This window comes from Alexandromys fortis, unplaced genomic scaffold (assembly GCF_014885135.2).
Source record: "Alexandromys fortis isolate MF-2015 unplaced genomic scaffold, M_Fortis_MF-2015_v1.1 scaffold_232, whole genome shotgun sequence".
In the NCBI taxonomy this organism is placed as follows: domain Eukaryota; kingdom Metazoa; phylum Chordata; class Mammalia; order Rodentia; family Cricetidae; genus Alexandromys; species Alexandromys fortis.
Window position 1 is genome coordinate 1,769,513 of NW_026068110.1, and position 25,485 is coordinate 1,794,997.

General features: G+C 50.5%; 1 protein-coding gene across 3 annotated transcripts in view; it reads left to right on the forward strand.

Moving 5' to 3' along the window:
• The first annotated feature begins 413 nt into the window (after positions 1-413).
• The window catches only part of Gli2 (GLI family zinc finger 2), a 221,748-nt gene continuing 196,676 nt past the window's right edge, over positions 414-25,485 (forward strand). Inside the window, exon 1 of one of the 3 annotated variants that reach the window (XM_050124487.1) lies at positions 414-914. The gene's annotated coding sequence lies outside the window, so the exon portion shown is untranslated. Of the gene's footprint in view, positions 915-5,849; positions 6,009-25,485 lie in introns of those variants that run through there. The other 2 variants (XM_050124484.1, XM_050124486.1) reach the window with 2 other exon arrangements.

Sequence of the window (25,485 nt, forward strand, 5' to 3'; positions counted from 1 at the left end):
GGGGGGGGGGGGGGAGGAAGGGGGAGTTCTGATATTGAAACCAGCAGTCGCTGCGCCTAAGCTCCGGAGCTCATCTGACTTGAGTTAGCAACCCCCCACCCCGGCGCCTTAAAAAAAGTGTTGGAGACTGGCGTGTGCTCTGGTCCCCTAGCTGGAACTTTCCAGTAGGGGTGCTTTATTTCCTCTGAACTGGGGTGGAGGAATCTGAGATATTCCAAGCCCCTCTCCTCAAGAGTGGCGTCTGGGTCGTCCCGTGTAGTGTCACCCCCACCCCTCCAGTTCCTAACTCCCAGTGTTCTCTGTTCCCCTGCTGGAACTTTTTCCAGGAGGGCTGCTTTCTTTACTCAGAGCTGAGGTGGAGAGTCTGTGATCACCCCTGGCTATCCCCTCCAGGGTGGTGGCTGCCCACCCCCCATCCCTAGGGGCGTGGTGCACGCGGCGGGGGCGGGTAGGCTAGGGACTCGACGACCTGGGTGTGCCCAACCTCAGCGCGCGGGGGCGCTGCGCCATCCCGGAGACGCTGTTGGATTGCAGGAGTGCCGGCGTTCGCCAGCCGAGGCAGCACGGCTCCGCGGACTTTTTTTCAAACTCCTCTCATCAATGAGACTTCTAGGGGGAGCGGGAGGCGGCGGCGGCTACAGAGGACGCGGAGGAAGGCGAGGAGGAGCCAGGGGAAGGAGCGTGGGCCGCGCGTCGCATCGCAGCCGCCCGGAGCTGCTGGCTCGGAGTCCTTACGGACTGCCGGGGTCCCCCGCCCGCCTTGGTCCCCTCCTTTGCCTGCTCAGCCCCGCCCCGGTGGCCTGAGCCCCGGCACTCCGCAGCCCCGCGCCAGCCAAGTTGAGATGGGGCCCTGCAACCACTGCCCGGCGCCCGAGAGGCCACCTGCGTGCTAGAGGCAAACTTTTGTCTCCTCGGTAAAGTTGCATTGGACTTCCCCCCCACACCCTTATTTTTTTTTCTTGCTCGTGGTGGCGAAGCACTTCCTAGTTCGGCCAGCCTCGGCTGGGATGCTGTGCGGTCTTCGGAGTGTCTCTCGGCCGGTTACCGGAATCGAGATCGTGACACCGGTTTGGTGGGGGGTGGGGGCAGAGAGAGCAACCGTGATTGTTGCTCTGGTCCAGCAGCGGCAGGGCTTACGGAGGCTCTTGGGGCTCAGAACTCGTGGCCGGGGGTCGATTTTGAACTGCTGTCTTCCACCTGAGGAAAAGTGCCTCTCGCTCTTCTTGGGTTGCTCGTGTAGGCCGTTCTTTGACCCGTGGCACGGCCCCGAGCCTGAAACTGTTTGGGGGCGGCGTGGGGGTTGGGATGCTCTGTAGCTTCTTTAGATGGGCAGCTGGGAGCGCGCCTGCGGGAGAGTGCCGTGTGCTGTCGCCGCCGTCTTCCGCTTGGGAACTTGGAACTCCACTTCTCCGCTCCGCGAGTCCACGTCCTGGAGCCCAGTCTTTTCTTCTTCCTCTCTCCTTCCCCTCGTTGAGTCCTGTTGCCCCTTCCCCAGCCGCGAGTCTTTACTCTGGGCCTCGGTTGCGGCTTCCTTACCTTCCTCTCCTACCCTAGGTCCCCAGATCCTCCTGACTTCCCGAAGAGATCCACGCGTAATCCTTCGCCGAGGGATCGGTTCCCTCTACTCCTCACTTTCATCATCCTAGCCCCCCTTTAGCCCTCCCCCCCAAGCAATCTCTCAACAAGTATATTTGCTGAGGAATTTGAAAAATCCACTACTGCAACTTGATCTGTGTGTGATGGATGAGGAGCGGCGCGGACAGAGTTGGGCGCCAATCCTATTAAGGGTTTAGAGAGAGGGGAGCGTTTTTTCCTCCCGGGATAGGGGGAAGGGACCGTGTGGTTGAGTGAGTTCGAGAGGCTCCCGCCGCGCTTGGTGCTGGAAGTCCACCCAGCTGGGCTTCTTTTCAGCCCGGCAGTAATTGCTCTCATTTCCTAGGAAACGTGACTTTTAGAGCTTGGGAAAACTGAGGATGGAGCCCCTGCGCCTCACCTAGAGTGACCTGGCCACAGAGGCGCAATCGAGGTTGTGGGGCGCCTCTCCATCCTGACTGTCTTTTGTGTAACAGTTCTGTGGTTCCCAGGGCGGGCTGATCCCAGTTAGAGCTGGGGTAGGAAAGACTGTTCTTGGTACTCTGGTCCTTCATGAGTCTGGGAGTGGGTGGGTTCTGTACCCTTCTGTTCCACAGTTGGGGCATCCTTAATTTTGGGGAGAGTTTTCCAGTTCGGTGGCCCCCAGGATGTCCTGGGTCCCCTGCCCCTCCGCCCTCGCTGGGCGTGTGAAGGTTTAATCCCCACAGCTTCAGATAAAGAGAACAGTTGTAAAATGCTCATATGCTGTTTGCAGACGAGGCTCTGGGGGATGTTGGAGAATTTGAAAGTAAACGTTTCCCTCGCAAGCGGCATAAAATAGTGTTTAAACAAATATTGTATTGGCATGCTCCGGGGGCTCGGTGCCAAAAAAGTAAAGTAAATAAACTGTGAAATCCAAAATATACAGCACGGGGGGATAGCGGGCGGAATAGGCGGGCTTGTCACAAGTCTCCCTGATGCTATCTGTTTGTTCTAGCCACCTCTCCTTCGAGCCCCCTTCCCGCCCATTTCCTCACCTTGGCTGCGGTTTCCCTGGTTGAGTAGGCTTCCGTGTGTCTAGGGACCAGCCCTGCCCGGCTCGGGAGCGGCCCCTGAAAGCTCAGTCGCTCTGGAACTGGGGAGGGAATACATGGTGTTCCGACCTGGATTGGTCTCTCTCACATGGGGGAGACTTTCTGATGCGTGTTTGCTTTGAGCTTTGTGGCTCTTGCCTTCTCCCGGTTTCTGTTCTATCCTGGGGCGCTAATCCTAGAATGGCTAATCTAGGCCAGGCAGACCCCCTCCTGCTAAAGGTCCCACTTCTTGAGTCTCTTCGTCTTGCTTTCACTTTCTCGAACCTGCTGCTTCTGTCTGGAGGGTTCCAAGAGTTGGAATCGGCCTCTTCCGGATACAGTTTGTCTTCAGATGCTGCCGGATGGAAAGCTGTCTGGTCTGGTGAATTTTTAAGTTAATTATATTTAGGAAGATTTAGAGTGGTTTTTGTATGTTCCCCCAGATGCCATGAGGTGTTTCCAGAGTGTGGGGAGGAGGCGGTAAAGTAACACAGAGGAAGGTCCAGTGTAGGAGGGAACCCCACAGAAGATTCACTCTCGCCTTGGTCCTGTGTCTGAGAGTGAGGCTGACAGGCCACACACCCCTCTCACCCCAGGGCTGGGCTTATCCATGAACTAGGTGGGACTGGGATTGATAAATCCATTTTTGTTCTTAGGTGGGAATTGGTGAGGTGGGGATTGGCACAGAATTCAGACCCACCGAAGTCTCCTGCCAAATTCAGACCAGGCCTTAGAGTTGGTGTGGCGTTAGCCATTCGGCTCCTCTTTCTCAAGATGTTTCTGTGGCCTCCTGGCCTCCGGAGAACATTGAGCACTGAGAGGGGCTGCCCTTCTGAATTGCTTAGTCGTAAGAGGGGGCCAGGGGGTTACTGATCCCAGGCTCATTTCCTAGTTGCTGTGGGGGTCTCAGAGGCTGTGTCCTGTAGCTGGCTTGTTTGCACTGCAGACTGAAAAATACACAAATACTTCACCCTTTTTTTGTACTCCCACAAGAGCCCTGTACACAGTGCAGCCCCTGGGGCTGGATTAGTGAATCCCGGACCGTCAGCAAGCAGGCAGACAAAATTGGATATTTGCCTACACTAAGTACCCTTCTTCTACCGGCACCTCCTCCCGGAAAACTTGAGTGCCCAGACACACTAGCAGTTCCCTTTAACCGGGACCACGAGGTGGCTGTATGCACTGTGAAAGCCGCTGTGACCCCTCACACCCAGCGGGCTTGTTACAGCTCAAAAACAGAATCCTAAAACCTTGTGGGTGCAGCTGGCCTTTTCTGATGCAAACCGCAAGGAGCGAGGCAGGGCCAACGTGCCCCGCGTGTTTAGGCTGCGGGTGGGAGGTCTACCAGCACAGTGCCTCTTAGCTGGTACCTGGGGCCACAGGCCAGGTGGACCTCTCTGGGGACAGCTGCAGCAGCTGGGCCAGGGCCCTCTGAAAGGGAACCCCAGGGAAGCAGTTCTCTCCTTTCTTCCTTTCACCAAGCGGCAGAGGCATGGACACGTGAAGAATGCCAACTAGAGAAAGACCGTATTCCCACATTCTAGAGCTTCCAGAGGGGCAGACTGGAGATCGGATCAACAGCCTGACTCCCCACATTCAGTTCACCGCTTCTTTCACTTTTGAAGAACCCGGGGAAAGGAATAAGGTGTTCTGAAACCGTTTGCTCTTAGCAGGTTTGAAGGCCAGCAGCACTGGCGTCCCTACAGTAAAGGCCACCCTCTATGTGCCTTCCTGGCTTCCAAACAAACACACCGCCATATTCAATACTATCTTTTTTTTTTTTTTTAATTTGAGGGCTCGTAGAAAATGAAAACTTTGATCATTGTTTTTAGATTTTTGAGGGTGACAAAAGTGTCTCTAAGTCACATAAGTATTTAAAACCCTGGGAAAACACAGGGGAGATGACAGTACGTGCCTGTGTGGTGTTCTCTCCAGATTCTTCCAACAACTGAAGAAGTCGTAATGGTTCTGCTTAGCTTTTCCCTCTGGCTTCTTAAATCACATACATGTGCCTGAAATAACTCTCTTAAGATGTGACCAGACAGTACCCATTAAAAAAATTTTTTTGAGACTTGGGTTTAAAGAGAAGGAATTAATTTGGGGTTGTTTTTCTTCGGTGTGTGTTTCAAATGTGTGTTTTTAAAAGGCAGGTTTCTGGGAAGTGTGTTTTAACCGAGTGCTGGGTTTCAACATTAGCATAAGAAAACCACTTTTAGTGCTTTTGCTATTGTCTTGAAGAGTTGGTACTAATGGGAGGCAGGCTAAGAAGGGTGATGGCCCATTGAGATTCCTCCGGCAGCCCCTGCTCAGTGCTCTGCCTGTGAATCTGGAATGGGCTATCACTATTATCTTGCCTTTTCCCCATTCTCTGCCCCTTGGGATGCCGTCACTTTTGTCTACGTTTATTGACTGCTTTCTTCTCTGCAAATCTGTGGAAAATTTAATGAACCAAAAAAAAAAACCCAGCAAATGAAATAAAGAGAACTTTTTTTATTCATCATCAGGGGACTGGGACTGAATCACCTCTCTGGGTGCAGAGGGTCCCAGTCCTCCAGAGGGGAAGGCTGGAGAATGGCCTGTGGCTGTCTTGCTGCGACCCAGCATTTTCCTCCTGGATCCAAGCTGTGAGGGGTTGGTATGGGTGGAGGAGAGAGCCTCACAACCCGTCCCTGCCCTCGGCCTTCCCTGGGACACAGTTAAGTATCTCCCTACCTCTAGACCTGGCTTTCACCCTGTAATTAGGCAAAGCCCCGGGTGTGATTAAGGCTGCTGACTTGGCGGGGCTGAGCCCTTTCCCTGTATGAGAATGAACTCTTGCTCTTTCCTGAATTTTACTGGGCTCTAATGCTTCTAGGCTGCTATGTGTCCCCCCCTATCCTTTCTTCCCCGTTTTCCTTTTCTCCCTCCCTCCCTTCAGTCTCTTCTTCCTTCTTTCCTTCCTTAACTTTCCCTTTTTAGCACCTTCCTTCTCCCCTTAACTTTCACTCTTTTTCTTTCCCCATCTTCCTTTTTCTTCTTCCTCCGCTTTCTTCTCCTTCTGCCGTCTCCTCCCAGCCCCCCTTTTTCTTACCCTCCTCATTCCTTCTTTTCCTTGCCCTCCTGCTCCTCTTTGTCTCTCCCTCCTCCTCCCCACCCCCGCCAGTCCCTCCCCGCCCCGCCCCTCCGAGGCTCCGCCGTCCCGGTGGGGCCGCGCAGGCCGCGTGTCCGGGCGGCGCCGAGCGCGCCCCGTCCGGGGAACATTCCGTGCCCGAGCGCCCGCGGCCTCCCACCTGCGCGCCCGCCCGCTCCGCGGCGCGCGAACAATGGCTACATTGTTGCGGCGGGTGGCGCGAGTCGTCCGGGACCCTGCTCGCTCGTGGCCGGGTAGGAAGACGGCCAGAGGCCAGGTCGTGGGCGCCCTCCTGGGGCGCAGTACCCACCTGAGCCCGGGGCCGCACGGTGTCCCCATCCTACCTGCCCCTAAGTTTCCTTTCTCCTGCCTTCCGCGGATGCTGAAGTTTAGAAAATCAGAGCATTTCATGAGAGGAGAGACGCGGTCCACCAAACTTTTAGTGGTGGTTGAAACTTTATTTAAGATATCTGAAGACTGTAGCTTGCAAGGGCCCAAAGTTGGGGAGGAATGGGTGCTTCTCGGGGCCATGCCCATTCGTCCTGACCTCAGCTTGCAGGAAAAAAAAGATCTTTGAACACTTAGGACAGAATGTTTAAAAGAGCATCGTGAGGGGCCCCGCGTAGGCCCCTTTCAGCACCTGCTTAGCACCCTGTCTTTGTGCCTTGGACAATGAAATAAGTCAGGCCGACTTTGGAGCCTCATTTATAAGAAACTGTAAGGGCCGCTCAAGTACACTTGTGCTAAGTTGAATTGATTGAAATTTAATGGCGGTTAGTGACGATGAATGGTAATGATTTTCCAGCGTATCTTTGGCATACTTGACATTAATAACTGGAGTGTGTGTGTGTGTGTGTGTGTGTGTGTGTGTGTGTACGAGGCTGAGCCTGCCTTGAGCCAGGCCTTTCCTCAGATCCTTTCCCTTCGTGCTAGATTGCAATTGTTTGGATGATTTACACGCACACACACACACACACGCACACACACACACACACACACACACACACACACACCCCAAAAATGGTGGGAAGAAGGAAAGAAAAATCTTTCTCCATTGAGTGTGTACATCATGTCGGCATAAATTTGAGCTCCGTTTTTTTCAATCCTTAGCATAAATCAGCTTGTAATATACAGAAGGTGATGAGTTTGTTTTAGATGGCATCATGAATTAATGGTATGCAAATTGAAGTTTTGCAGGTGGAATGATTTACTTAATAATTTCAACTTCTAATATTTAGGCTTATTCATTATGTTGGGAGTTAAAAAAAAGTTCCTATTTTTAAGCCTGAGATGGGGAGATTAGTATACAAGTGTTTGCAGTGTAGGCAGAGATGAGGGGTGTAATTTGTTACTCTCTTGTGAGAATCTGCAATTGACCAAAGGTTGACCTTAGGAGCTAGGAATAACCACAGTGTGGTCTGATGCAAGACACAGAAGTACACTGGTGTAATTTCCAGTGTGAGGACCAAGGAGTGTGTCTGTGGCCTCCTGGGCAGAGGGAGCAGGGTCGTGGAGTGGCTTCTAATGCCTCTGGAACTCATTGCAGACTATCTGAAGAGTTGATTATTAAGTACTTGATTATGAGGTGGCAATGGTGTGGAAAATTAGGCCTGAGGACCACCCAGGCAATCCATAGGATTTCTTTTCCTACGTAGGGTGTTTTCCTTTGGGGCAAGTGGAGGCCGAGAGAGAGTGGTAGATGGATGGGTAGAGAAATCAGACCCAACCTCTTGTGTTGTGCTCAGAAGATGAAGAGAGCAAGCCTGGCCACGGCTCGGTGAATCATGTGCAGGCTCTGTATACACTCATGTGAAGGGAGTGTATACGACCCCCTTCATTGCTGTCACCAAACACCTCACAGAAGCAGTGTAAAGGTGGAAGGGTTTATTTTGGTCCACGGTTCCCGGGCATGCAGTCCATCAAGGCAGAGAACTTGCGATGAGGTAATAGCATGAGGCATCCACAGATGGGGAGTGGAGAGCAGTGACTGTTGGCACTTAGCTTGTGACCCCCCCTCCCGCAGACTCCATCCCATGAAATGGGATCACCTACATTTAGGCTGGGCTTTCTTTCCTGCTTCAGTTAACCTAATCTAGAGGCTCGTCTCCCTGGTGATTTTGGATCTCACTGGTAAAGCGTGTTGACCATCACATCAGGAAGGGAAAGATGTGGGCAGCTGCAATCTGTTCTCACCCGCCACCCACATGTTCTGTTTCTAGGGCACATTCACCAGGGATCAGAGGGAGGCAAGGTGGTGGTGGGGATCACTGGTGTTAGGGAACCTGAGGTCTGTGGCAAGCGATCTGCTTCTGCCCTGACTGATCTCCCGTGATATGCAGCTTCAGAATTCAAGGCATTTCTAGGACAGTGGATCTCAACCTTCCTAATGCCGAGACCCTTTGATACAGTTCCTCATGTTGTGGTGACCCCCAGTCATAACATTTTTGTTGCAACTTCATAACTGTAATAAATCACAATTTAATTATCTGATATGCAACCCCTGTGAAAAGGCTGTTCAACCCCTCAAAAGGATGCAACCCACAGGTTGAGAACTGATGCTCTAGGGTTGGGTAGGTGTGGTCGTGGGGACCATGATGGTCATTTTGTCACTGATGGCCCTTTCACACTCCTGAAAGCTGAAGGCAGTTTAGGAAGGGCTGACATATAAATATGTCCCAGATCTTTAAAGATGAAGGCAGCATTTTGACATTTCAAAAAAAAAAAAAAAATGAGGTCGCAGCCATGTAGTGACAGGTTGAAGGCCTATCACTCAGACATCTCCACGGACGGCCACAGGCTGTACCTTTGTGATGCATGGTGTGTGTCCAGGCAGGGACAGAGTATTTAGGGTTGTCCCTCCCTGTTTTCCAGAGATCAAGGTGAGCGGACAGCTCTGTGTGGTTCATGGACGAGGCGCGCAGGCTGTGAGAGAGGAAGTCAGATCTGCCAGCCAAGGCCTTAGGTATGCAGATCAGGAGTGGAGCGGGAGGGAGAGGGGGAAGTGAGACCGGCTGTGTTTGTCTAGAGAAGATGAAGTGTGTAATAGACATAATATAGTAGGTTACACTTGCAATATCGTCTCTTCCATGGCTCTTTGTACCGGTAAATGCGGCGAGAGACGTGTGATATGTATATTTATGTGGAAATCCGCTTATATCAGTAAAACTGTAGCTGCTGCTCTCTGGGAATTGTATTGTCTTCTGGTTTTAAGTTATATGAGAGACAGAAGTGAAGCTGAGGGCGTACAAGTGCCGGCAAACATGAGAACTTGAGCATGGAACCCCAGTGTCCGCATAAAAGCCAGGCTTGGCAATGTGTGTCTGTCATCTCAGCTCTGGGGGAGGCAGAGACAGGCGCATCCAGGTTGAACTGGGAGCTTATTGGCCAGCTACCCTAGCTCCTTGTTTTCAAAGCATAAGGTAGAAGGGATGGTTCAGGGGGTAAAGTGTCTGCTGCCACTCCTGATGTCCTGAGTTGATCCAGGACACCCACATGGTAGAAGAGGGAACCGACTCCTGAAAACTGTCTGACCTCTGCCTTCCTGCCCACATACACATACATAGTACACACACATACATAGTAATAGTAATAATAATAATATTGAGGAAGACGCCTGCCATTGACTGGGCCTCCTTGTACTTGGGCATACACATTTACATGGACTTGTACATACAGCACACACACATACACACAGACCTCTCAAGCATCAAATAGGAATGGCATAATAAGGCCAGAATGAGAAATGAGGGAGGAGAACAGAGCTAAGGCTAAAACTTCATAGACTGTCTCCAAGTGGGGCTCCTGGGCCACACAGATGAGGTTCGGATGGGAAGCCCAGTAAGTGTGCAGATTATATTAAAAGTTTGTGCCACAGTGGGCCTTTATCAATGTGGACAATGGAGATTAACATTTTTTTTCTTTAAAGACAGGGTCTCATGTATCTCAGGGTGTCCTCAAATGGTTATGTCTCCATGATCTTCTGCCCCTAGCAACCAGCCACTACACCCTGTAGCAGTGTTTCTCATCCTTTTCATAGGGCTTGTGTTCAGATACCCTGCCTTCCTGGTGCTCAGATGGTAGGTGTGTGCAGCCTTGTCTGATGTATGCTGTGGCTGGGGCTTTGGGCACACTTAGCGAGTATTCTACCAACTGTGGCTGTGTTCCCAGTCCTTGTCACTCTGAGGTTCAGGTCAGTCCAGGACTGCATTATCAGCAGATTGGGAGAAGAATGTCACCCTCCTTGTCCACTGTTGCTGAACTGGGTGTCATGGTCAAGTCATTGAGAACTGACTTGCTTCTGGACCAAAACAGCACGGGGAAGTGATGTCTAGAGTATGATCTCTCTCAAGGGCTAGAGGCCATACTAGAAGATGAGTCTGTTGGTCAGCACAGTCCTCCTGAGGATTAGTGTTCTCGGACCCGTGGCCTTGTCACTCACTGCAGTCTTGATGACTGTAGAGCTGGGGGCTTCCTTATAATTTCATTTCTGTTGCGGCCATAAAATGTTCTGCCAAAAGACAATTTAGGAGAGAAAAGGTCTATTTTAGATACTGGTTCTAAATTTCAGTTCATTATTGTGGGAAGTCAGAGTGTGAGGGACTTAACGGTTACAGTCAGGAGCTGAGAGAAATAAATGCATAGGTGTTGCTTGCTTGCTCATTCATCTCTTAAAGAGTTAAAGAGTCCCTACGTAGGAAATGGTACCACCCATAGTGGACTTCATCCTCTTACATTGGGTAACAATCCCCAACAGACATGCCTGCAAGGCCAACCTGATCTACATAATTCCTCAGTTAAGACTTTCTCACCAATAATCATAGGGTGTGTCAAATTGATAGTTAAATTGACTAACCAGCAGAGTCTTTTAAATACCTGAGGGTCTGCCCATGTGGGTTAGCCTAGGTTGCTCTAATACACACCACTGGGCACTGTAGTCTGTTCATAAAGTACACAGAAGTAATAAATTCCAGAATGAATCAAAGAGGAAAACATTTCATTTTGGTGTGTGCATAGGCATGAATGTTCCTGTATTGTAGGTGCATGTGTATGTATGTGCAAGTTCCTGTGAAGTCCAGAGGTCAATCTCAGCTGCTGCTCTCAACCGCTGTCCAGTTTCTGGGGGGAAAGTTTATCAGTAGCCTGAAGTTCGTCAAGCATGCTAGGCAAGGACCCACCTGTTGTCTTTCCCCAGTCCTGGGGTTAGAAGCTTATACCACCACAGCTGGCTTTCAATTAGATTTTAATTACATTTATCTATTTATTTTGTGGGGGAGGGGTGCCATGAATGCCACCAGATGGATGCGGAGATCAGAGGACAACTTATGGGAGTCAGTTCTTTCCTCGCACCATTGGGGTCTCAGGAATCAAACTCAGTTTGACAAGCTTGACAGCAAGGGCCTTTACCAACGAGCTGTCTTTCTGGCCCATGCCCAGGTATTGTTGTGGGATCTGGAGATCGGATTCAGGTCTTCAAGCTTACAAAGTGAGCACTTTACAGCCTGAGTCACTGCTCCAGCCCAAGGAGAAACCATTTGATAGGCTGAATTGGTGCTGTAGGGACGGCCCTCATAGTTGGTCTGGTGGTGGCTATCAGGAGAGTCCATTGTTTGTGCGAGCAGGGTTCTCACCCGACTGAACTCCACTCAGAACTCCAGGGGTAGATCTGTGGAGGAGGCAGAGAGGTGCAGACAGGAGGAGCAAGGATTTAGGCCATCCTTGTCTCCAAATGGAGTTTTGAGGCCAGCCAAGGCTACATGAGTGCTTGCTTCAAAGCAACGACAAAAGAGGCAGAGGGCAGAGAGAGGTCTCTATACAGAGATCTTCATCCCTCCACCCATCTATCCCTCATCTACTCTGCTTTTATAGATGATGTGGATTAAAGACACGAGGCAAAGCCAAATGGTCCACTCAGAGCCAACAGTAGGAAGGCTGCAGTCAGCTCTGATGGACCTGTCTCTTACATCCTCACCTCTGTGTTGTTTTGAGGACATCCATGAGCTGGGACCCTGTCATACTAGTAGCTCCTAAGGGCTTCCCTAGGAGAAGCCAAGGTCATCTGGGAGCAAGGCCAGGCCAGGGATATCTGACAAGGTCGGAGGTATTTTGGCACTGCTGGCTGGGTGGACAGTATCAAGCGTGTCGAGACTATGACAAGAGGTTTATCCTGCCCCAGTGTCACAATATCAAAGTGCCACTAATGGGGAACCTTGGGCGGGTGATGACCACCAGCAAAGTCTACCCTGGGAGTCCTTGCTGACTGACGTCCGAGCTGCTGCCGATGCGGTGGGTATCCCAGGGTTCCTAGTGTGGAGTGGTACAGCAGGTAGCAGTTTCTTACATACTCACCTGGAACACATGTGTCTTTTCTGTCCCCTGTATTTGAAATGGTTTGACCCATGCCATCAAAAGGGGTTCCCTTTGTAATCCATCAGCCAATCAGCTGGCACTCACTGGAACATCTGTGAGGTGCCTGGCGCTGACTGAACTCCAGTGCCACGGGTACACCTTGCTGGCCGAGCTTAGCACCCAGCGGCTGAGATCCCAGGCCTCTCCTCCAGTCTAGTGGGGAAGCTGGAGGTAGCTAGGGTGATCATTGCTCAGGAGAAGGGATTGCCCCAGCTATTGTCCCAGGGAGCTCTCAGGCGAGGAAAGCAAGTCCTGGGTCAGCGATGAGTCTGGGCCTTTGCATGTCACTTCTTTTCAAAATTTTATTTTGTTACTTCTATGTATATACACATGCATGGTGTGTGTCTATGCACTCATGAGCCACGGAGTGATGTTGAGATCAGAGGACAACTTGAAGGAGCTGGTTCTCTCCTCATACCATGTGGGTCCCTAGGATAGAGTTTAGGTAAACCAGGCCAGTGGACAAGCGCTTTTACCCACTGAGCCAGCTTACCACCGCCTATCCTTTTTGTTAGTTTTTGAAACAATCTCACTATGTAGTCCAGGCTAACCTGAAGTCACTATATAGACCAGGTAGGCCTTGAACTTTCTCTTGCCTCTGGCTTCAGCGCTGGATGAGGAGTATATGCCATTGTGCCTGCCTTCCTTTGGCTCCTTTACTTAACCAAGCAGTTGCGCTGGGAAAGTCAGGGAAAGTTTTTTCTCTCAGAGCCCCAGCTTGGGCAGTCCAGCAGAGTGGTAGACAGCAGGGGTAGCCTGGGCAGTCCAGCAGGGTGGTGGGGAGCAGGGATAGCCTGGGCAGTCCAGCAGGGTGGTGGGGAGCAGGGATAGCCTGGGCAGTCCAGCAGGGTGGTGGAGAGCAGGGATAGCCTGGGCAGGACCCTCAGGGAAGATGCTGAACAGGATACAGCCTCTCTTTGGTGTGTGGGGTGGAGATTTGCCTAGAGATGCCCCAAACAGCAGCTTGTGATGCATGTGGCGTTGCCTATATGTGCATACTTACGACTCAGGTGGTGAATTGTGAACGTGCTGCAAATCCGGGGTGTTCTGGGACTAGACCCCTGGGAGTATTGATGTGTGAAAAACTCAACTCTTCAGAGCCTTTGCTCCCTATCTTGAGTTTGGGCTGACAGAGTTAGGTGGTGTCTTGTTTTTTATTTTTTATTTTATTTTTTTCGAGGTGGGGTTTCTCTGTGTAATACCTCTGACTGTCCTGGAACTCACTCTGTAGACCAGGCTGGCCTCAAACTCACAGAGATCTGTCTGTCTCTTGTCTCCCAGTGGTGGGATTAGAGGAGTGTGCCACCACTGGCTGTGTGGTGTTTTTATTTATTTATTTTGAGATAGTATCAGGGTGTTGTGATCCTAAGTGTGCACCACTCCTCCAGGTTGTGCAGGGCTGGGTTTGTGCACGCTCAGGGTTGGGGGTGGCATTCCCAGCTGCACCAACAGTCCCAGCCCCAACTTGCTCTGGTTTTTGAGTCTGACACAGCTGTAGAAATGAAGGAATGCCTAGCTGATGTGTACATCCCTCCTCTTACCCTGCTGAACCCTGTCTGTAGGAGGGGATGGGAAGAGTGGCTGCCCTCACCTGTTCCTGACCTCCTTCCTGAGGATAGCCCCCCCCGGGGGGAGGGGACAATCTGTTTGGCTGTTGGAGGGAGTCACTGATGGGATGTGGAGAGATGGGGTGGAGCTGGTTCTCAGGACACTCCACTGTGATCTTCAGAAACAGCTGTAGTGATTCAAGGGCGGTACTAGTCCCTTGCGTTGTCTCTCCAGCTCTCTGCCATTATTCATTCAGTATCTGCTGTCCATTCAAGTGTTCATCCTCCACCCACTTACTCTCCACCTTCCTTGCATCTTTTTCCAGCTTCTCATGTACGCAGCCTTCATCTGCTCTTACCTCTGTGCACTGTCCATCCATCCATCCAACCTTCCATCTTCCTCCACCTATTCATTCACCCACCCACTTTTCTATCCTCCCTCCTTGCTTATCTTCCACCCACCTGTCTATCAGTTGGTCATTCATCTACCCTTCCATCCTTCATCCACTCTTTCATCCAGCCTTCCATTGTCCACCCATTGTTTACCCATCCTTTCTTTTCCCTTCCATTCTTTATTCCCTACCTTTGACTGGAGGGATTTTAAAGGCCTTTATGTTGATGCTCATTGTGCCTTCTTTCATTGGTGAAGCCAAGGACCACTTCACCTGTGAAAGTTCTTCTGTTGTACTCCGAGGCTTTCATGGCTCCCTGAGGTTTTCTTACTTAATAGCACTCATTAATATTGTCTTTTTATTTTCTGTTTATTTGTACTTAGTGCTTGATAAATGAGTTTGGGAGTGGGGGTGCTTGTGTGCACTCACATGCATGCGGATATGGAGGCCAGAGCAATGTATCAGACGTCTTTCTCTGCCTTATGGTCCTGAGACAGTCCCCTCATTGATCGGGAAGCTCCCCCAGCTAGGCTGATCTCAGGATCCATCTGACCCGCTCCTGCAATGTCAGGGTTACCGGCACACAGGTCTTGCTTTTTACTCAGTGAGGCTCCCAGCCTTCTCAAGCCCCTGGGGACAGTTTTTGGTGAGGGAAATGGCTATACATTCCCTTTGGTATCTGTCTTGAGAAATCTAAGCCAACCACTCTTGGTTGGCGGTCTCCATCTGGGAGAGCAACTGTGGCTGATGATTGGTTTTTAGTGCTTTTTTTTTTTTAAACGTCTGAGCACATGCTTGTTTGAGCCCCACACTTAATCTGTGTGTTGGATGGGAGGTGGCTGTTTGGATTTAATTGGGAATGGGCAGAAGTGACCAGAGTTGGGGATTTACTTTGCATTTGAGCTACTACTGGACCTCAGGCAGGCCACTGTCCCTCTCTGATCCTCTCCTAGTTTGTTCCATAGAACAATTCATTCTTGTCTGTCTGTCTGTCGCTCTGTCTCTCTCTCTATCATTTTATCCATTTATTTTTGTTGTGTGTCTGTGTGTAGGAACATTTATGCCATGAAGGTCAGAGGACTGCTTTTAGGAGTTGCTTCTCTCCTGTCCCCATACGGTTTCTGGGAATCAAACTCAGGTCCTGGGCTTGGTGCCCAGCACTTTTGCCTACTGTGTCATCTCACCAGCCCATGTCTGTCACAGTCAGTGCCTGAGTTTACAGTTTCTCTGTTTGAGATTAGAAAAAATTCTTTTTGAGTTTTCAGACTGGTTGACACACTTTTTACCTTGACCTTGGTTACCTGATGGAGGGCGCCACACCCGTGAATGCTAAGTACTTCCAGGATCTGACTGGCCCAAGGCCATGCGTGGGGTGTCTGCTGGTGCCTGGCTGTGAGTCCGTGGGTTTTACACACACCACCGAGTCTCTGTGGTGTTTCTGGTATTGCTCAAGTTCTCAAACATAAAATGTCAGTGTCATAACTTCCTTCTGCTCTGGGGTTCAGTTTGCCCATATTCTTCCTGAGAAAGTAGGGACGGCGGTGGAGGAAGAGGGAGTGGAGGGATGTAGTGGGTAGGGACGGGCACAGCTTGATCAGGGCTGAGAAGATTCCAGTCGTTCAGAATGTGTCTCTGTCGTCAGACTTAGTCTAGTTCCTTTATTGCTTGCTCCAAGAGGAAGCCCACCCACTCCCTGCTAAGAATACTAGCTTTCTGAAAGGATGGCTGTAAGCATTTCCTTTGGGCTATCCCATCCCCGCCCCCCAGGCTAAGTTACCACAAGGCAAGTCTAGTTGTAGCCTCTTGTCCAGTGATTTCTCTGAAAGGGGTTGACAGACAGGACTGGCTGTTTCACTTGGGGCATGCCACTGGGTGGGGATGGCAGGGGACTTGGCTCAGAACAGGCCCTGAAGACAGATTATAAAGCCAAAATGCCTGGAGTGCTGGGCTTTTAGCTTAGTTATTAGAGTGCTTACTCATTGTGCAGAAAGCCCAAGGTTCAGTCCCCAGCTCCAGATGAACCAGTTGAGGCGGTGTACACGCTTGGAGTACAATCTCTACATTTGGAGTTGGAGGCAGGAGGATCAGAAGTTGGTGATCAAGCTGGGGAGATCACTTGCAAATATGGTGGCCTGAGTCAAATTCTCATCATCCTGAAAAGTTGGACATGGCCACGAGCAGCGCTAACTCTAGCAGTATGGGCTGGGGGGCGGCCAGGAGGACCACTGGGGCTGGCTGATGCCAGTCTAGAGCCAGGATCCCGGAGAGTCCGGCCTTAAGGGAATATGGTAGAGAGGGATAGAGCAGGAGACTTGATGCCCTTTTTAAAACACAGATTTTGTGTTTTATTTTGCACACGTGTGTTTTGCCTACATGTACATATCTGTGCACCACATGCATGCCTGGTGCCTTCAGAGGCCAGACGAGAGCATCACTGGATCCCCTGAAACTGGAGTTACAGACAGCTCTGAGCCACCAGCTGGGTGCTGGAAATCAAACCAGGATCTTCTGGAGAAACAGTCAGTGCTCTTAACCACTGCCCATCTTTCCACGATGCCCATCATGTCCTTCCTGAATTCATGGGTGTGTCCAATCCCTGTCCCTCTACAGAGCGCGCGCGCACACACACACACACACACACACACACACACACACACACGAACATTTTTGTTGTTGAGACAGGATCTCTCTGTTAGGTTATCTCTGGCTGTCCTGGAACTCAAACTGGCCTCAAACTCGCAGAGGTCCTCTTGACTCTGCCTCCCCAGTGCTGGGATTAAAGGCATGCACCATCATACCTGACCTATAAAATAACCTGAATACAATTTTTTAAAAGTTCAGCATCATTTTGAGCTATATATATATGCGTGAAATCAGCTTGGGTTACATGAAGCCATACCTTAGCCTTTCTCAAACCAAAGAAACAAGGATGTCTGTGGCTTCATCTCACGGGGGAGGATGAAAGAGTTCATACGTGTCAAGTGCCTGGCGTGTGGTGGACATGAACATCATGATTCTCAATATTGAAGGGCCTGGGGAGCACAGGGCATTTGACAGCTGTGTCGCATGTGTGACTCCCTTAAGTTAAGCTGTAGCTAAGCAGGGTCTTCACTCTCAAGCGTGTGCTGCTGGTGTCCACGGTGGTTCCCGATTTGCTGGGCTCTCAGAACTCAGCTTCTTGTAGAAGTTATCTTGGCAACGAATGGAGCACCTTCCGGTGCCAGCACCATGGTGCCATGTGCCTTCTCTCTCTCTGGCATAGGGTCAAGGTTTGGTGGGGAGAACTTTTTCCCAGACTTGCTTTCTTTCGTTTCTTTTTTCCCTCCCTCCCTCCCTTCCGTCCTCTCTTTTTTTTTGGACAGGGTGTCCCAGGTAGAGTTGCTGTGATAAATACCATGACCATAAGCAACTTGGGGAGGAAAGGGTTATTTTCTTCTTACAGCTGTAGTTCATCATTCAGGGAAGTCAGGGCAGAAACCTGGGGAAGGAAGCAGAAGAGTGCTATTTACTAGGTTGTAACCCAGGACCATCATCCCAGGGACATCCCTATCCAAAATGGGCTGGACCCTCCCACATCAATCACTAATCAATAAAATGTCTCATAGGCTTGCCCACCGGCCAATCTGGTGAAAGCATTTTCTCAATTGAGGTTTTTTTCTTTCTCCAAAATGACTATAGGTTATGTCAATATGACACAAAACTAGCCAGCACTCGGGGTCTCATGTAGCCCAGGCTGGCCTCAGACTCAATATAAAGCAGAGGCTGGCCTTTTACTGGAGATTCTCTTGCCTCCGTGTTTTGAGAGCTGGGTCATAGGCACACAATATTATTCTCAGTTTCCACTGTGCTGGGGATGGGACCAGGGCCTTGGCATGCATGGTGAGCAGGTGCTGCCAGGCGAGCCACATCCCAGCTTTACTTCCTTTGTCTCTTTTAGTGTTCACCGCTCCATCCGATCTTTAAAATCTCTACATTTATGTATTTTGTATGTATGCATGCATACAGACATTTGATCTGACGTGCATGTGGAGGTTAGAGGCCAACTGGAGGGTCGGCTGTCTCCTGCCATGCGGATCTGTGTGATCAAACTCAGGACATCAGGCCTGGTGACAAGTGTCTTTACATGCGGAGTCATCTCACGAGCCCCTGGCTGCTTCAGAGATTTTCTGTGAGTTTGCAGTCTTAAAATCAAATTTTGGGGGCAAAATGGAAGCACTTTCCCCTAGTATTTCTTCCTTCTTCCCTCCTGCTTTGCTGGGGACGCCAGTGACTCGTGTGTCAGAGACTGTGCCACAGCTCACGTCCTCGTTTCGATTTGAATTCATTTTCCTCCCTTTCATAGTGGATGGTTGTCACCACTCTGTCTGCAGATGCTAGAAGGCTCTGCCCATCCAGTCACACCAAGTTTGATGTCTTTTTATGTCACCCAAGTTCCTTCTTAAGTTTTTGGACATGTGGCTTCCATGTTTTCCCAGCTCATTTTAACACTGCGTCCTCTGTGACGCAGGCATGGTTTACTTGTTGCTTTATTCAGTGTAAATTACATTATCCTGCCTTCCTATCCTGGGGAGCTCATGCCTGGGGGTCTTTGGTAGATGTGTGATACTGTAATCATATGTTCTTAATTGGTTAGTTTTTCCCCCTGAAAACCTTATGCTTTCCCTGAGATGTGGTTAATTTGCTTGGGGGTGGGGTGGGAGTGTGTGGAGCAGGGTCTCATGTAGTCTGGGCCGATCTTGAACTTACTAAGTAGCTGCCTTGACTTCCCAAGTGCTGGGATGACCAGTGGGAATCACCAGGCCTGATCTATATGGTGTCAGGGATTGAACCCAGGGCTTCTTGCAAGCTCGGCAAGCCCTCAACCACCTAGCTGTACCTCCAGCTCCAAGTCTAATCTCTAACGTTAGATGGGATGGGGTGTGTTCTGTGCCTTCTGAGGCCCACCTGGTGGGTGTGGCACTGACCCTTTGTATGTGTGCCAAACACTATTCTCTGGCTGCCTTCTGCTGCTTTCTCTGTGCTCTGGGAAGAACAGAACCTACTGACTATATTCTGCAGGGTCTCAAGACTCTCATACCTCCACATGTGGTTCCCAGTCACCAGTTTGAACCTCCCCTCTCTGAAGTCGTACAGACTCTAGCTCTCTGACTCTTAGGGACTGAATTGTCTCCTCAACCTGGCCATCTACTGATCTACTTGGCCTGTACTGGGCCTGGAAACTCTCTCCAGACAGTAAGCTGGGCCTCGTAGGGCTCACCTCCCTTCACTGCCTGGCATGCTTTAAATGTTTTGTCTGGTTTTTTGGTGGTTTCGGGTGGGAGCCTAAATCTGGTCCTTGTTATTCCATCTTGGCCAGCAGTGGGACATTTAATTTGCATTTTTTCTCACGAGGAGGATCATTCCAATTTGAAATGGTGGAAAGTATTTCACGGTCCTGTGGTCCTCACCCTAAGTGTGTTTGTGGAGGGTGTGAGGCGCTCACAGCTGGGAGGGCCAGGGACACCTCACCTCCATCCCTGAAGTAGAGGCCTCAGAGAACATGTGTGGGCCGGAGATTTGTGTTTTACCCCGAGTACCACAGGCAACCTCAGCAGCTTGTCCAAGGGCTGTGTGCACAGCTGAGCGTGGGAGCCTCATCAGAACTACAAAACCCCAGAGTGCTTGGGCTTGCCAGCAAAGGCACTCGTTCAAGATGTTGTCATGGGGAGAAAGGGGAAAGCGGAAGTGGGAAGGGCCTGGCGTGAATGGCTCTGGCTGGGAGGCCTGGCTTGCTCCCCCTAACTGGGCCTCTCAGGCCTGGCTGTAAGACCCCGGGCTTTGTCTCACCCTTGCCTGTGACAGAGAGCTGGGGCCTAGGCACAGATGTCGTGCCTGAGCCCCTAGCCTGCCTGTAAGCTCAGGAGAGAGGAAGCAGGGCTCTCTGGAATGTCTGAACTCAGCTGTAGGGGTGGAAAATATCTGTTGGGCCTGTGGCCTTGAGAGGGTGCCTGAAGAGGCTCTAAATCATCCACAGGCAGGGAGAGCTGCCTGCGGTTCTCTGTGGCCTGAAGACAGGGCTGTGGGTGGGCCCTGGGGAGCCCACTGTCCAAATGCCAGGCTAGGCCATCGTGACCACTGTATGGAGCCGGAAACTCAGAGAGTCAGAGTTGAGGGTCACTGGGCACTGGGGACCTGTGTCTCCAGGCCTCTGGTTGGCTGGGAGGGGGATGTAGTAGTGATGACTTGTCCAAGGGCGTGCAGGCTGACCCAAAGCTGGGGCCCAGCTGGCTTTCCCTCCTCTCCCAGAGAAAAAGGGATGGTGACTAAGCAAGCATACTCTGCTTAGATTGTGTGTATGTGTGTGCGCGCGCGCGCGCGTGTGCGTGTGTGTGCACGCATGCATGTGCAGGTACATGGGTACTAGATTGTGTTTGTGGAGGTCAGATGGCCACCTCCGGTGAGGGATTACAGATGTGAGCTGCTTCAGCTGTTTGTGGGCTCTGGGAATCCCGACTCAGGCCATCATGATTGTGCTGTAAGACCTTTACCTCCCGAAGCCTCTCCTTAGCCCCTCCAAGTCCTCCTATGTAAAGTGTGTGTGTGTGTGTGTGTATGGGGGGGGTTATGTCAAGAGTAGATCTTATCATCAGGGAGCCTGATTTTACTTTCCCAGGCTCTCTGGCTGTCTGGGCTTTTCCAGGGCTCTCCTTCTTTCTGTCCCTAAGAGATGATTGTATAAACATGCCCATGAATGAAAGAGAGGTGTGTGCGCACACGTATGTGTGTGGTGTGCATCAGATGTCCTAGGCTATCACACTCTCACCTTCATTCCTTTGAGATAGTCTCTTCCCGAATCTGGAGCTAGCAAGTCTCAGCAATCCATCTACTAACACCCCCCCCTCCCCCGCCACACACACATACTGTGGTTAAAGGCAAACCTCTTGTTTGGGTAGGTCCTGGGGATTCAAGCACACACACACTGTGGTTACAGGCAAACCTCTTGTTGGGGTAGGTTCTGGGGATTCAGGCTCAGGTCCTCATGCTTGCAGCACACTTACGGCAGACTGAGCCATCTGCCTGGCCGGTCCTGTGTCTGATACAGTTTCCGACTACAGCTGGTAGCTTTCTCTCTGCTTGTCAGAGCAGCTGGCTATGTGTGAGGTCATGTGATCAGAAAGGGCAGCCCAGAGTCAGACAGTCCAGACTGCCTGTGTCCTCAGTTGAGAGATGCAGCAAAATATGGCATGCACCAGGGGTGTCAGAGGCTTCCCTAGTTAGAGGCCTTCAGAGGAGGCAAGGATGGTGACTGAGAAAGCTCTGACTCCTGCTCTGCTGTTCAGAGAGGCAGATGAAATGGGCGGGGTGTGTGACCTTGGGCCAGGTCTTGGCTTCCTGGGTGTCAGTGCTGTCTCTATCCCCTGAATGAGATGTGCCACTTGGTCCTAGGGTCTGTCCCAAATTTAGAACTTACTCGTTCTGGGGTTTGAGCCCTTCGTGGGAGCCAGCTCATGTGCAGTAAATGGGATCCGAGGCAGCTGAAGTCTTCCGCTAAGCATCTCGCCCTGAGGGAGGTCAGGTCATCTCTGATTTTCTGATTGCCTGAGGGTATGTTTAGAGTTTTAGTTGGCTTTCCTCTGGCTAGTATGTGAAGGTCCAGCTGCAGGGTTGTGCTGGGGAGGTGACCATATTTCAGTCATCACCTGATGGTGATGTGGCTTAGCTGGTAGCATTTGTCCAGTGCTTGTGAAACCCTGGGTTCCATCCCCAGAACTGTTGACTGAGGTTTCTGTCCTGCCCAGTTCCCACAGCTGTCCCAAAGAAACACACAGAGGTCTACATTGGTTATAAACGGACTGGACTAGTATCTCAAGCTTCTTCTTAACTCTTATAACTTATAGTAGCCCATAATTCTTGTCTGTGTGAGCCACGTGACTTGGTACCTTTTCGGTGAGGCAGTTACATCTTGTGCTCTCTGCATCTCGGTCATGACTGCAGAATAAAACTTCCCTCTTCCCAGAATTCTCGTTGCCCCGCCTCTACTTCCTGTCTGCTCACTCTGCCTATACTCCTGCCTGGCTACTAGCCAATCAGCATTTTATTAAAAATAATACAAGTGACAGGATAAAAGACCATTATCCCACTGTACTCCCCCCTCCCTTTTTTTAAACAAGAACTCTGAATCGAATCTCTTTTGTTTAGATTTTTGTCCAGACCATTATCCATAACATTTTGCAATCAACATTCTAAACAAAGGCAAACATCCACTTTTTGGGAATGTGGGAATAGTTTTATAGGCTACTTCTTGCTGATTGGGGGAACTGATAATCTTATGGGTACCTGAAGAAAATTTAGAATTATGATCAAGTCCTGACTAGAGTATCCTATGAGGCTTGAGCATCTCAGGCAGCGGTCTTTTAACTGTTTTAGGTGTAGAACTCAGACATTTGGGCCATCCGCTTCTATTGGAGATTTCTCAGGGGGTGTTCCTTGATCAAACCTGTTTTTTCTTAGCTCAGAATGAATCCACAGCCTCTCATTTCCTGTGGAAACAAAAGCAAAACCTCTTCTCCAAAGTAATATACCTTTTGACTTCAATATTGACATGAAGGTATTTTCAAAATACCTATCTTGGATTAATTCAGCAGCATTTATAACAGGAGAATTCTGGGAAGAGAAAAGCTCAGTCTGCAGTTGTGACCCAGTCTCAGAGGAAGCAAGATGTTACTGCCTCGCCAAAAAAGGTACCAAGCCACGTGGCTAACTCAAACAAGAATTATGGGCTAATGTAAGTTATAAGATTTGGTTAATAAGAAGCCTGAGTTAATGGGCCAATCAATTTATTACTAATGTAAACCTCTGGATGATTCTTTGGAAGTTAATGGCTGCAGGACCAGGCAGGACAGAAAAACCTCAGTCAACACAGAATGGCACATGCTGGGAGTGGTGGGGCATGCCTGTAACCCCAGGTACAGGAGGGGCGGGAATCCAAGGTTATCCTTGGCTGCATAGAGAATTTGAGGCCAGCCTGAGCCATGTGAGATTGTTTTTGTTTTATTTTATTTTTTAAATTATTAACTGAGCTCCTTTATCCCCTGTCAGGCAGATCAGCTAGAGCACCTTCTGTTTGCCCACCATCCCTGATCATTATTGCTGGACGCCTGTGGTCCTCCTATTCCTCACTAAACTTCTCCATCTCTTTTCATCCCCTTCGCCTCCCCAAAGTTCCGTGTCTGTCTGCTTGCAAAAACCAAAACAAAACTTGCCTCTGGAATGCTGCCCCTTCATTCCTGTTTGTTAGGCATGCTTGCCTAGCTCAGTCTGTCCTGGGAAGGTCCTCTGACCCTGGATGTCCTCTGTGCAGTTACGCTGGGTGGCTGGATAGGCTGTGGAGATGGGCCTGCCCTGCACAAGGAGGCCCACGGAAAGGAGGAGGGAATAAAGGCTGGCCCAGGTTGCACCTTGGACTTGCTGTGGGAAGATGGTACCTACATCCCTGTTCCTTCCTTACAGTTGCAGGGCTTTTCCTCCTGCTTCTGCCCAGCCCCATCCTGTCCCTCTGTTTCCTATGCATTCTTCCGTCTGCCACTCTTTGGTGTATTCATTCTTTGATGTACCCATCCGTACATCCACCCGTTCACCTAGCAGATGAGTATCACATGCTCATCTGCTCCTCCATCCATCTACCTGCCCATTCTTCTTCCTCCTTCCCCTTCCTCTCCTTCCCCTCTTGCCTCCCTCCTCCCTTCTATTTATCTTCCCATCTCCCGTCTGTTTGTCCTGTCAGTCCATCTCATCTAACCCGTCCACCCTTCTGTCTGTCCACCATCATCCAATCAGTAAACATTTATGGAACACACGTGGGAGCAGCCTGAGGCTGAGCTTTAAGGCTGCTTGAGCTAGACCTCAGAACTCTCAGCAAGAGGATGGATTTTAAGGGGTGGGGCTCTAGGAGGTGACCAGGGAGTCGCAGTGACAGTGAGTCCTTTCCATGGAGAGGGTGACATGGCTAGATCAGACTCAGCTCCAGTATCCAGGTGCCGGTGCTTGTCCATAAACAGCCTGTGAAATGGGATCTTTTCTATCTTCAGCAATACTTCCATTGTGGACCAGAGAAGGAACTGAAGGCAAGATTCATGTTTGATAAGACAGAGAGACAAGGCATTCTAGGAGGCAACTGCAGGTTCTGGGGTCTGGCGTCCTGTTCCTGCAGGGTGACTCTTCTTCCTTCTGTCCATGACCTGGCATTCCCTTGTGTGAGATAGCATGTTATCATATTGGTAGACATGTGGGGTTCCATATCTGTGTGTGTTCTGTTTACCAGAAAGAGCCATTGATGTGCATCAGGCAGTCTCAGGATTTGATGAATGAATGGATGGATGGATGAATGAATGAATGAATGAATGAGCAAATTGGTGGGACACTTGTTGGGGTGAGGGATCTCATGAAGGCCCTGAATGGCTGGGCTGTTCATAAAGAAGTTTTGGGGTGGGAGAAGGATGATCATTCATAGGTCTTGGCAGGCTGGTTCTGCTGAGCAGGCAGACGGTCATGGCCAAGTACCTGAGTTGGGGCCTTTTGTTCTGGGAGTGCTTGTAGGTACAGTCTTCTTGTCAGAGTGAGACAGTATGACTACTCGGTCATGTGAATGGGTATGTCGATTGTAGAGCTTGTAGTCCCTTGTCACTGGGGAAAGTCAGTGGGCCTTTGGGGACACCATGCTAAAGGAGTGATTCTAGGTTTCCCGTGCCAGTAACATGGCTGCAGGGCAGGGCTGTGGAAGACAAACTGGACTGAAGTCACAAGCACAGGTACGTGTGCGCACACGCGCGCAGGTACATGAGTACTAGCTTGTGTTTGTGAAGGTCAGATGGCCACCTCTGGTGAGGGGAACACTGGGATTACAGATGTGGTCTCTGGGAGATCTAATGCAGGCCATCATGCTTGTACTTGTAAGGCCTTTACCTCCCGAAGCCTCTCCCCAGCCCCTCCAAGCCCTCCTATGTAGAGTTGGGAGGTTCTATGTCAGGAGTAGGTCTTTATCCCTGGGGGTCTGACTTACTTTCCCAGGCTCTCTGACTGTCTGGGATTTTCCAGGGCTCTCCTTCTGTCCCTAAGAGATGATTGCATAGCCCTGGGAGGCTTTCTCCCTCTAAGAACATTCTTACACAAGTATCACACTAATGGGTTAATGTCTCCAGGATTTTTACATTGAGTAGAACCTCTGGATCTTTTTTTGTATTGTCACCTGTTTCCATGTACTGATCCTAGATCCCCAGGGAGGGGTACTGCCTCTGCTGCAGATGCAGGCTGCAGAGAGGGGAACCGATACAGCAAAGTGACCTCTGAGCTTTGGCATAGTCAGAGGTCCTCAGACCACTGGCCAAGGGCCTCAGGGGCAGCTACTAGGG